The following is a 14,502-nucleotide window of genomic DNA, read 5'->3' on the forward strand; positions in this document are numbered from 1 at the left end:
TGTCAGAGATACATTATTCTATTATATAAATTAATGAAAAACAAATGTATAATTGCTTAAATGTTTTTCTTATAGTGTGGCGACTTTGACCTAACATATTTATATCAAACTGTATTTCTCCAGTGAGATGATACACTGTGCTAGTCTGTCGTATGACTGTAGACAAACATTTTTATAAATGTACTTTTACATATGTTTCTAAGTCAAGAAATACATTACAATTTGGACAGGCTACCTTATTAGTGTATATGTTGAAATTGCTTCTGCATTATAAATGATGAACCTATGTACCATTACTACGACTTTACGTAAAGGTGGAACAATTGCGGTATTGAAAATGTGTATGTTATCGGATGTGACCAATGGGAAAACTACATTGTGACACCACATTAATACATTTGCTGTAGGGTTCCCGAGAAATATAACTCCCAAAATATATAAAATTTGACTAAATATGTCAAGTAGTAGTTATAAGATACACATCACTATCGTGGTTTAGAAATTTATATTTTGGTATGAAGTATGAGTTTTATTTAAAGCGCGTGTGAAGACTACCGGCCTCTATAAACTAAACACGTCCATATGGTTCATACCCAGATGTGAACCACTAAACCACAGTCTATTTCTTAATGAAAGGAAATGTAAGATGAACATAAGCATTTTTTACACAACTTAGTACTCTAAAACAATTGCATTTGATGAAATGAAATGAAATAAATAGTTCTACCGAAGTTAATTGTCTTTCCAAAACGGGGCTACAAATATCAGAACTTTTGGATGATGCTTTCAGACGTCGCGTCGTCATTCTTTTGTGCTTACACTGGACATAAGTCATAAGACACTTTCATGATGATGCATGCTAGTATAAAAATATGCCGTAAGTTGAAAAGTTTATATGTAAAAACAGTTTAAGTACTGCAAATCTGAATCAGTGTAAACAAATTGTTAAAGAAAGACAAATAAAAATGTACTTATATGATATAAATAGCAAATTTGCGGTTTCCATTTTGGTATGTACTTTACATTTAAAACACGAATATGTTGTTTTTTTCAGAGCTGATTTTTATTTTACACTATGGCCATAAACCTTTTGTATGATAGGTCAATAATATCTCTGAAAGACTTTTTCATGCTTTGTGTGATTAAATTGTGTTCTGATGTCAATTTTCGTTTAATCTAAAAAAATTCATATGTCAGATATAAATACAGTTTGATTAACGTAAGAAATAAATCGCGACTTCGTACTGTTTATTTGAGTATATCTTTTATTACGTTAGTATGCAAAAATATACAGAATGATACACACATCATGCCGTTACAAAGAGTAAAACAGCTTTGTTAGATTTATAGAAACATTTCACTTCAAAAATCACGTTGTTAAAAGTATCGCATTTTGATTAGATATATTAAAACATTTTGGTTCAATTCCCTGAACCATGATAAATCAGTTGAACAAACACTCGACGGCCTTCTTTATTTTTATTCTTACATGGTCATTGAAATGTTATGATAAAATTTTTCTGGGCTTCATTTATCCAACTAGTTATAAACCGGACGTCATGCCACCATTTTTGACGTCATAATGGACTTCATAATGCTGTCTTACCGGTCCGCGCGTCAACCGTTGATTATCGCAGTTTCTAATACAACCGAATTAATTTTCCTAGCTGATTATGGTGTATTATTTTATATCAATACATTTTCCTGACATCACAATTATTACGTCAAAGCGTTAGACGGCATACAGTCGCGCAGGAAAAGAAATCAACAGAAAATAGGCAAATAGATCTACTATCATTTGATGGATGTCGTCAAGGATGTACTTTAAAGTCCTTCGTAACGTGTTAGAATCGAAATGATATTTCTTGCACACCGGACTGGCGTTTCCGGTGATTTTACCCATGCCGGCATAACCCATCTGGCACCCCCATGCCAGATGACTCTCGTGCTGTTAATGAAAACTAGTGGTTCGTGCACTGATAATATATTGTTTATGTAAAAATACGAAAAAAAAAAAACAGTTACCTTGATAGTTTCTCTCCGTTCCTTGTAGTATATTTCTCGATCCAAAATACGCTAGTTTACCATAAGAAGATAACGTTACGCTACAAACGATAAAACTAAAGTAGATCTTTGTTATTGTGCGTAACGCAAAATATCATGACGTCACTTCTGCTTACGAACTTTAATTTCTCGCGCTCTACTAAAAGAAACAGTGTTACAAAGAAAGTATTTCTACCTGTTATTTTGTAAAATACGGTATGCAAGAAAAATAATCTGCCAGAATAAAATGCTAACATGTATACGGTATGCAAGAAAAAATATCAGTCATGTATTTACAAATCGAATAGAAATATCCGTCCCTCGGCCATCTGCGCATGGGCGGTAATTCGGCAATCCTCATTACCGCCCAATGCGCAGGTGCCCTCGGGACGGATATTTCTATCCGATTGACAGATATTATTAATCTGATTTAGTGATTTGCTCTTCATTTTTTGTCGTTCTGATGCGTATTTTTATATCACTCGAACTACGCCCCGTGATATTAATCCTTATTTCTTAAATATACAGAGACTTGCTACTTTTATCTTTGTTTAACTTGCAACTAAATCCAGTAATGTCAGAACCTGTACGAAAAAATGAACTGTTTTACAACTGTAAAACGTCTGTAAATGAACTGTATTTTGAAATTACAGCTGTAAAAGACCTGTAAGTGGAAAATGACCAGAAATACAATTGGAATTTACATGTGTAAAACATGCAGTTCTCAAAAAATACAGCTGTAAAAAATACAGTTGAAAGTTACAGTTGTAAAATGTTCATGTCTCAAAATTACAGCTGTAACTTTTTGGAGGGAAACATGAGTACTGTCAGCCATCTTTAATTAAATTTGGCGGGATATAACTGAAGTTCACAAAGAAACCACATTTTCTAAAATATTGGAATTTTAACTATAATAGAGTAAGTGCAACTGTATTATTACTTACTATAGTTATAAAAGGACATATATATGTACATGCATTAACTACTGACACTATATTTGAAGCTGATAAATTTAAGTGAAATAATTACAAAACTGTCATATGTTTTCATGACAAAGAAAGAAAACAAGATGTGATGCACAGTATCTACTTTGACTATCCTACTCTTGAATTTTGCAAATGCTATACTGTAAACATATTTTATTACTGTTTTTCTTACTTACAAGATCATTTATTTTGCCATTTTTGTAGTAATTGCTACCTTTTCGAGAAAATTACAATCCATCCTAAAACTTTTTGTACCTCTGCTTTCGTCCCTTAAAACAATGTCTTCTTTTTCAACACCTGTAATATTTCTACAGCTGTAACTTTGAGGCATTTTTATGGCTGTAACTATTTCATTTTTACAGCTGTAACTTTTTCATTTTTACAGCTGTATCTCATTTGCATAATTCGAACTGTTTTACAGTCGTTTGACAGCTGTAATTTAATATCTACAGGTGTAAAATTAATGTTGATGATGAAATCTACAGGTGTAAATTTGAAATAATCATGACTGTTATTTTGAACAGAAATACAGGTCTTTTACCATGTTTACAGCTGTAAAATTTCATACAGGAATGTGCAATTTATTTAATCATCGGGTAAATCACCATGAATGATTCAACTCAATTATTCTTTTTGAGACCACAAACCTTTTATTAATCTAAATACATATATAAGTGCCTGGATACTTGTAACTAACCAATATTATAACACATTAATCACGGTAATGCGACAAACATGCACAATCTACCTGTACGAAATTTTACAGCTGTAAAATACCTGTATTTTTGTTCAAAATAACAGTCATGCTTATTCCAAATTTACACCTGTAGATTTTATATAACAATATTGATTTTACAGCTGTAGATTTCAATTTACAGCTGTCAAACGACTGTAAAACAGTTCGAAATATGCAAATGAGCTACACCTGTAAAAAAGTTACAGCTGTAAAAATGAAAAAAGTTACAGCTGTAAAAATGCCCAAAAGTTACAGCTGTAGAAATATAGGTATTGAAAAAGAGGGCATTATTTTAAGGGACGAAAGTAGAGGTGCAAAAAGTTTTAGGATGAATTGCAAATATCTAGATAAGGTAGCAATTACTAATAAAATGGCAAAATAAATGATCTAGTACGTAAAGTATATGTGGTATGATTACAGTATAGCAACAGCAAAATTCAAGAGTAGGATACAAAGTAGAACATATGCAAATCTTGTTTATAAAACTTTCTTTGTCAGTCATGAAAACATATGACAATCTTTTAATTATTTCTTTTAAATTTATCGGCTTCCAGTATAGAGTAAATAGTAATGTATGTACTTATACATGTCCTTTTACAACTATAATAGATAATTAAACATCTGTACTTACTCTATACCGCTTTAAATTCCAAAATTTTACAACATGTGATGCCTGTGTGAATTTCAGTTATATCCCGCCAAAATGCATTAAAGATGGCTGACAATACTCATGTTTCCCTCCAAAAATGTTACAGCTGTAATTTTAAGACATGACCATTTTACAGCTGTAACTTTCAACAGTAGAATTTTACAGCTGTAAATTGAGACCTTCATATTTTACACCTGAAAATTTTTACTGTATTTCTGATCAGTTTTCCACTTACAGGTCTTTTACAGTTGTAATTTCAAAATACAGGTCTTTTACAGCTGTAAAACGGGTCCATTTTTCGTACAGGTATTTCCATTAACCTATTACCTCCCTTTTAATTGCGTTAACTGACTTTTTTTCAGGAAAATAATACATTTGGTTGCGGATAATGTCACAAAAGTGTAAAAAGAGTTTTCTTAAGTGTTTTGTATTGAAAAATAAATATCATATTGCAAACATTTTACGGTAATTTTGATAAAAAAAGAAGGACCGATAGCTGTTTATAAACCACAGTGAATATTTTTGTCTTTTTCTGAAATATATATATTTTTTTATTATTTCAATTTTGCATTCCTATAAAGATAATTTATATAACAATTTTATCAGGATTCATTAAAAGATATAACTACTAAGAGCATTTTTATCAAAATAACGGAAGTCGTTGCGCATGAATAAACTTGAGAGTAAACCTGCTTTTAAAACTATAAATAGAAAGATATTAACATAAAACACCGAAATCCCAAAAATATTAAAGTTTTATTGAAAATTGAGCGAAGTATGACGATTTAAAAAGAAATTTGCTGAAAATATCCTTTATATGAGTTGTCTGCCCCTGACAAAAGAAGGTGCGAAAAGTCGGTGTTCCATATCCAGATTTCTACTTGACATAACCTTCAATCATTTTATGTTTATGGCTTGTCTCTACTAAAAAGTGCAAGATCGAATGACTTATAAGCCGGGCTACTGCTATATTTTGCTCCAAAACGATCCCCTCAATCAATTATTTAGTCTTCTAATGTCATTGTTGAGGCCTTTATAAGATATTGTATCATAAATTAGGGACTTTTCATTATAAAACTTTCAGAGGTTAAATCGTATACCAAAATATCATACGATTTCAAGCACGGTTATCTAAGAGGCGTGGTTTCAGTTTTCAATGGAATAGAGTGCGGTAACTAACAGTGCGGGTATCAGATTTTAACATGTTAAAAAAGTGCATCCACTAAAATTAACTACTCTACATTTGGTTGTAATTTCAGACAGTACATTTCGAACTTTTCGTCTCTTATGCCACGGTGAGTTTTTAAGATTAAAAATTTATTTCAACAGATCAAGCATGTTAAAAATTGAAAGTGCATCCACTGAAATTAACTACTCCAGATTTCGTTGTAATTTCAAACAGTGCATTTCGAACTTTTCTTATCTTATGCCACGGTGAGTTTTTAAGATTAAAAATTTATTTCAACAGATCAAGCATGTTAAAAATTGAAAGTGCATCCACTGAAATTAACTACTCCAGATTTCGTTGTTATTTCAAACAGTGCATTTCGAACATTCCGTCTCTTATGGCACGGCGGGTTTTTAAGATTAAAAATTTATTTCAACATATCAAGCATGTTAAAAATTGAAAGTGCATCCACTAAAATTAACTGCTCCAGATTTCGTTGTAATTTCAAACAGTGCATTTCGAACATTCCGTCTCTTATTACACGGCGAGTTTTTAAGATTAAAAATTTATTTCAACACATCAAGCATGTTAAAAATTGAAAGTGCATCCACTAAAATTAACTACTCCAGATTTCGTTGTAATTTCCGACAGAGCATTTCGAACTTTTAGTTTCTTATGACACGGCGAGTTTTTAAGATTAATTTCTTTGTCATCGTCACTTTGCTCGTTCCTTTCCGACATGGATAAGCTGACGTCAGAATTTGGGTCCAGTACATTGGACACCTTTTTTACGGATTTTATCGTTCAAGCGTTTATACTTTCTGACAACAGTAACAGATCTATGACCTGTCCTGTTCATAATATCCTGCTCGTCTATACCAGCTTCGTACATGCTGGTTGCACATGTTCGTTTTCCACTATGATTGGAATATACACCTTTCAAAGATCCCCTCTGACTTATTTCTTTCATGAATTTAGTGAGAGTGTTCGCACCGACTGGCTAATGTCCATACCGGATCGAGTTTCCAGGCATAGCAGGAAGAGGCCTCTTGTAAAAATCTCCGTCGTTACCTACGGCATTTATATACGTTTCTAAATGTGTGGCCATGCAGCGTGGACCTGTGAATTAAAAACAAAATTAGCCTAGAGAGTGACATTTTATGGTCAATGAATTACTGGGGTTGCAATAATTAAATTCCTATTACTAGTCTAGTACAACCAACTTCCAGACTCTGGCGGTTCCAGCGGGGTTCAGAGGGATCCACGCAGGTAGAATTTGGTAGGAATGCCCTTCCCAAGGAGAACTTTCCTGGATCCGCCCCTGCCCACCAAGTCGAAGTGTTATGTACATCCCTTGGTCTTAAAATGGTAAAATGAGCGCGCCATGTGAAAACCAACATAGTGGTTTTTCGACCAGCGTGGATCCAGACCAGCCTGCGCATCCGCGCAGTCTGGCCAGGATCCACACTGTTCACTTTCAAAGCCTATTGCAATTAATGAAAACGTTAGCGAACAGCATGGATCCGCGTATGCGCAGGCTGGTCTGGATCCATCATGGTCGCAAAACCACTATGTTGTTTTTCTCATGGCGCGGCTCAAATATGCTTTTAAGTGTGCATAAATGACAAGGAATTGAACGGTAATGCAAGAAGTAGGTTGACTTAATAAATTAACATAAATTAATTCAGCCGAGTGTTTAAGCAATGCGTAAAATTGTTTAAATACTGTAGAAAGCTCAATAAAAATTTGCATACCTGGTGTACAGTAGTGTTTTTTATTTTTGTTATTTATAGACATCTGGCCTAGTCCACCATGGTAGGTTTTAGATCATCGGCCAATGAATCGTATGAATCGTCCTTCACTATCTTCACCAATTTCAAACTGGTCACATTGAAGACCACGGTGTTCATCACGACCTCTTAAGCCAAACAACTTGCATGCATAAAAAACACAGTCAGCAGCAAAGTTTTAGAGTCTTTCATGTCAAAAACACCGGACTCCCATAATTTGTTTTCGTCATCACCAGAAATTGGATCGGCTTGTTTTGTGTCAGTGCCAAGGCCTTGATCTAACAGACTTTTCATTTTACTATCCAGTACAGAATAAAATTCAGCAAATGCGGGATTGGTTTTATCAAGAAAGTTCATGTCGGGTACTCCATGTTCACGTAAATGCCTTAAAAGTCCACACATGACAAGATACAAAGATTTCGGGGGGTAATTCTCTCCTTTTTGGTTTTTTATTTTCATTACGAAACGTATTAACCAATATGACAACACTGATTTGTCCATAGAATGAAATTCTGGTATGTTATTCGAATCACGGTGTTGTCGCCATGTTTCGAAAACTTTATACGCCCACCGAGTGTTTTTGGCGGTGTTTTTGTTTCGTTTCGAGGATTTAAGCTCTTCAATTTCCTTGTCCGTGACCGGTTTGCCGAAACGGTCATCACTTCCGCATTTCATTTCCAAACTCTGTGATTTTAGCAACGCGCTGTCATCAGATACTGCATTTTGTTCAGTCTCGAACAGAAAGTCTAATCCAAGATCAAAGGAAGCTTCAGCAATGTTATTATCCTGTTTAATATCGTAACAATCCAGAGGTATTTGAGATAAAAATAAATTGTCACTACTTTCATTTAGTAACTCATAGTAGTTTTTTTTTCCGCGGTTTCTGCCACCTGACTCAAAATTGCATCGAGCCCGTCGTCAGATAGCTCCATTTTGTCATAAGTAAATATTCACCTTTACTGATCAAGTGCATAACTCTAAATGCCGGTGTGTCTGACCCATCAGACAGCAAACTGTATCGTATTAATTTTCTGCTCGTGTATTGGTTTAATTTACCTGGGGTTTACACATTTGTAAAGCAAGGATTATAAACACTTATTGAACTACTATTGGCTATGATACAAAACAGAAAGAACATCAAAACTCTCGGGTAAACGATTTATACACGGGGGCTACGCCCCCTTGTACAAATCGTTTACTCTCGAGTTTCAATGCTCTTTCTATTACTAAAATGAATTTAGTTTTAGCAATTTATGCAATATGTGCCGACGAAGAATAATGAAATGTGTTGAAAATCTTGATTTTAAGCATTTTTTAGGTATCCGAAAATGGGCTCGAATCCTTGTTACTGCTGTAATTCACAACGTCCATGAGGACTTGAGGATGAATCAAACTATGTGGATATATTGCTGGTATGTATGTCTAAATAAAAGTACATATTGCATTACCGGCTGATTTTCAGGATGCCGACGCCATACGTCGAAAACACGCCTCATCGTAAAATTGTAACATATTTTGTTGCTTAGATACTGCTGTAGTCTGCGCCGAAATAATGTACATGAGACACGATTTGGTGTCCTTAGGTCATTGATGAAGTATCAATTATATACAATATGAAATTATTTTTATCGGTTTATCCTTTATATTCCTGTGAAATCGCTTGATAATCGTAATTTTAAGCATTTGTCAGGTGTCAAAAAGATGGGCTCGAATCCTTGTTACTGCTGATATTCACAGCGTTCTTAATGATTTGAGGATAAATAAAACCATGTGGATATATTGCATGTGCATATGTCCAAATAAAAATACTGACCACATTGCCGAAGTATTTTAAGAATGCCGACGACATACGTCCAAAAAAGACTTCATATCGAAATCGGAACATGTTTTGATGGTGAGTTACTGCTGTATTTTGCGCCGAATTGATACCCTGAAACCAATATTTGGTCATCTTAGGTCACTGACGAGGCCTTTATGAGATGTAAAATGAATTTAGTTTTAGCATTTTTAAAATGAATCATATGCCGACAAAGAACAATGAAATGTATTGAAAATCTTGATTTTAAGCAATTTTCGGTGTCCGAAAATGGGCTCGAATCCTTGTTACTGCTGTAATCCACAGCATCCAGATATATTGCTGGTATGTATGTCCAAATAAAAGTACAGTATTGCATTGCCGGCGGATTTTCAGGATGCCGACGGCATACGTCGAAAAAAAACGCCTCATCAAAAAATTACAACAATTATGGTGCTTAGATAGTGCTGTATTCTGCGCCGAAACGATGCACATGAGCCACGATTTGGTCTCCTAAGGTTATTGATGAAGTCTTTATTATATACAAAATAAAATTAGTTATAGCAGTTTATGCTTAATATTCCGGTGAAGAACGGATAAATAGGTAAAATTCGTAATTAAAAACATTCTTCAACTGTCTGCAAATGGGCTCGAATCCTTGTTACTGCTGTTATTCTCAGCGTCCTGAAGCACTTGAGGATAAATAAAACCTTGTGGATATATTGCTTGTACTTATGTTCAAATAATAATACATTTCATATTGCCGACGGATCTGAAGAAAGCCGACAGCATACGTCCAAAGAAGACTTTATGTCTAAGCTGGAACATGTTTTGGTGCTTAGTTACTTCTGTTTTCTACCCAAAAACGATGCCCTCAAACCAATATTTGGTCATCTTATTTTTGAGGCCTTTATGAGATATAAAATGAATTTAGTTTAAACAATTTATGCTTCATGTGCCGACGAAGAACAACGAAACGTGTTAAAAATCGTAATTTTATACATTTTTCAGGTGTCCGAAATGAGCTCGAATCCTTGTTACTGCTTTAATTCACAACTTCAAGGAGGAATTAAGAATAATCAAGAAACAAGATCTTACTTTCCTTTATATTTATTTAGCTCTGAAATGTTCTTCAAGAATCTGTAAAGTACAGCCATTTAAACCGTGTCCTGTTTTGTACTTCCAATTGTATTAATGTCATGTAGAATGAATACTTTTTAGTATATTCATCCCTTAAAACATGTCAATAATACGACACGCACATTTGTCTCCTTTTATGTCATTTTAAGGTAGTAGAATTTAATTAATTGATAAATTTGGATGTTTTAACCACACCCGTGTTAAAACGAAATGGAACCCGAAAATTACGGCATGGAATGGATTTTACTGTTTTCCGCTGTTCTGTCCTTTTTACGCGATGAATTATAAATTGAAATATGACTGATTTTCAGGTTAAATGCTTGAATTTCATCTATGTATTGTACTCAATATGATTGACTAATACAAATATTATAATCTTATACGCAAACACACTTTCTCAAAAAGATGCATTGAACGAGAATGCCTTTTTAAAAAATATCGTAGTAGACCGCAGTTATATAAAGGTAGTGACTAGCGTCCGGTAACCAGACCCGGAGTCTAGAGGTCCGGTAACCGATATACTTATAGTGTTATGTACTGTGTTATTAATGTATAAGATCAAAGAAAGATATAATTTGTTGTCATGAAGTTGCCTTTAAGTACTTTTTGTAAATATTTTTGTAAACAGCTCTCGCTCGGACATATTCTGAATATTAAATTATAAAATAATTTTGGCGATTTTCATAAGTTACTGTTACTTACTTTAGCAGTACAACGAATTCAGCAATTTATGAGCACAAAAACAGTCTAAGTATTAAAGTAAAAGCACAAGTTTATTATTTTAATCCTTTGATCATGCCAAAAAAAACAAAGAAAAAAAAACAGGGAATGCCACGCACCAAAAACGCAGCCTCCCCAAAACGAAACCCCCAGAAAATTGATGAAAGATTAGGCCTACATTACTACGCACAGTAGCTAATTGGTATTAATAATCAATTAAATTAGCGATAGTGTTTTTGTAGTCATGAACGGTTTATCATACTATTTTGTTTCTAGTCAGTTGCAATGTACAGTTGTATTTAGAACAAGAAAGAAAGCGAAATCTGTTTTTGATGAATAAACGAACTTTGCAAATAACATTTTCAGAAGTATTCATTATTCATCCTAACTATTACTGGAGCTCTAGCTAGACGTTGTCAAATTTATATGTTAGCAGTTCATAATGTGATACGAACTATCATTATATACATTACTATGATTTATCCTCCTTCAGGATGCTGTGAATTACAGCAATAACGAGGATTCGAGCCTATTTTTGAAAATCTGTAAAAATGCTTTAAATTACGATTTTCAACACATTTAACACTTCTTCGCCGGAATACAAAGCATAAACTGCTAAAATTAATTTTATTTTGTGTATAATAAAGACTTCAACGATTACCTAAGAAGACCAAATCGTGGCTCATGTGCATCGTTTCGGTGCAGTTCTAATACACCAAATCTAAGCACAAAAACATGTTTCAATTTTGTGATAAGGCGTTTCTTTCGACGTATGCCGTCGGCATCCTGAAAAATCCACCGGCAATGTAATATGTACTTTTATTTAAACATACATACCAGCAATATATCCACATAGTTTGATTTATCCTCAAGTCCTCATGGACGCTGTGGATTACAGCAGTAACAAGGATTCGAGCCCATTTTCGGACACCTAAAAATTGCTTAAAATCAACATTTTCAATACATTTCATTGTTCTTCTTCGGCACATATTGCACAAATTGCTAAAACTAAATTCATTTTATATCTCATAAAGGCCTCAACAATGACATTAGATGACTAAATAATGGTTTGAGGGGATCGTTTCGGCGCCAAAAACAGCACTAATTGACCACCAAAACATGTTCCAGATTACAGATGAGGTCTTCTTTAGACGTATGCCATCGGTATTCTTCAAATCCGCCGACAATGTTGTATATACTATCATTTGAACATATGCACAAGCAATATATACACATGGTTTTATTTATCAAGTCCTTCAGGACGCTGTGAATTACAGCAGTAACAAGGATTCGAGCCCATTTTTGGACGTCTGAAAAATGTTTAAAATTACGGTTTTCAACAGATTTTGCAGTTCTTCGCAGTAACATAAAGCATAAACTGCTAAAACAAATTTTATTTTGTATATAACAGACTTCATCAATGACCTTAGGAGACCAAATCGTGTCTTATGTGTATCGTTTCGGCGCAGAATAGCGCAGCATCTAAGCACCAAAATATGTTTCAATTTTGTGATGATCGAGGCATTGTTTCGACGTCTGCCGTCGGCATCCTTAAAATCCACCGGCAATGCAATATGTACTTTAATTTGGACATACATACCAGCAATATATCCACATAGTTTGATTTATCCTCAAGTCCTCATGGACGCTGTGAATTACAGCAGTAACATGGATTCGAGCCCATTTTCGGACACATAAAAATTGCTTAAAATCAAGATTTTCAATACATTTCACTGTTCTTCGTCGGCACATTTTGTATAAATTGCTGTAACTAAATTAACTTCATATATTATGAAAGTCTCAACGATGACATTAGATGACTAAATAATGGTTTGAGGGGATCGTTTCGGCGCAAAATAGAGCAGTAACTGACCACCAAAACATGTTCCAGATTACAGATGAGCTCTTCTTTAGACGTATGCCGTCGGCATTCTTCAAATCCGCCGAAAATGTTGTATATACTATCATTAGAACATATGCACAAGCAATATATCCACATGGTTTTATTTATCCTCAAGTCTTTCAGGACGCTGTGTATTACAGCAGTAACAAGGATTCAAGCCCATTTTTGAACATCTGAAAAATGCTCAGAATTACGATTTTCAACTGATTTTCCCGTTCTTCGCAGTAATATAAAGCATAAACTGCTAAATGCTAAAACTAATTTTATTTTGTATATAACAGAGATTTCTTCAATGACCTTAGGAGACCAAATCGTGAGTCATGGGCATCGTTTCGGCGTAGAATACAGCAGCATCTAAGCACCAAAATATATTTCAATTTTGTGATGAGGCGTGTTTTCGACTTATGCCGTCGGCATCCTGAAAATCGGTCGGCAATCCAATATGTACTTTTATTTGGACATATATACCAGCAATATATCCACGGACGCTGTGGATTACAGCAGTAACAAGAATTCGAATCCATTTTTGGACACCTGAAAAATGCTTGAAATTACGATTTTCAACACATTTCATTGTTCTTCGTCGGCACATATTGCATAAAATTGCTAAAACTAAATTCATTTTGTATCTCAGAAAGGCCTCAACAATGACATTAGATGACTAAATAATTGATTGAGGGGATCGTTTCGGCGCAAAATACAGCAGTAACTGACTACCAAAACATATTCCAGATTACAGAGGAGGTCTTCTTTAGACGTATGCCGTCGGCATTCTTCAAATCCGCCGGCAATGTTGTATATACTATCTTTTGAACATATGCACAAGCAAAATATCCACATGGTTTTATATATCCTCAAGTCTTTCAGGACGCTGTGAATTAAAGCAGTAATAAGGATTCGAGCCCATTTCTGGACGTCTGAAAAATGCTTAAAATTACGATTTTCAACAGATTTTACCGTTCTTCGCAGTAATATAAAGCAAAAACTGCTGAAACTGATTTTATTTTGTATAATAACAGAGCTTTAATATCCGTCGGCAATGAAATATATACTTTTATTTGGACATACATACCAGCAATATATCCACCTGGTTTGATTCATCCTCAAGTCCTCTTGGACGCTGAGAATAACAGCAGTAACAATGATTCGAGCCCATTTCCGTACACCTATATAAAATGCTTTAAATTCAGATTTTCCGGACATTTCACTATTTTTTGTCGAAACATTATGCATAAAGTGCTGAAACTGATTTCATTTTGTATCTTATAAAGACCCCAACAATGACCTAAGATGACCAAACATTGGCTTAAGGGCATCGTTTCGGTGCAGAATAAAGCATTAACTGAGTATGAAAAAACGTCGGCATGCTGAATATCCGTCGACTATGTTAAATATACTGTTACTTTTACATACATACTAGCAGTATATCAATATGTTTTATTTCATCCCAAAATCCCACTGGATGCTGTGAATTACAGCAGTAATAAAGATCTGAGCCCATTTTGGGCATTAAAAAAACTTTTAAAAGATATGATGCCATTGGTATCCTGAACATCCGCCGGCAATTTAATA

This window comes from Mercenaria mercenaria, unplaced genomic scaffold, assembly GCF_021730395.1.
Source record: "Mercenaria mercenaria strain notata unplaced genomic scaffold, MADL_Memer_1 contig_1022, whole genome shotgun sequence".
In the NCBI taxonomy this organism is placed as follows: Eukaryota; Metazoa; Mollusca; class Bivalvia; order Venerida; family Veneridae; genus Mercenaria; species Mercenaria mercenaria.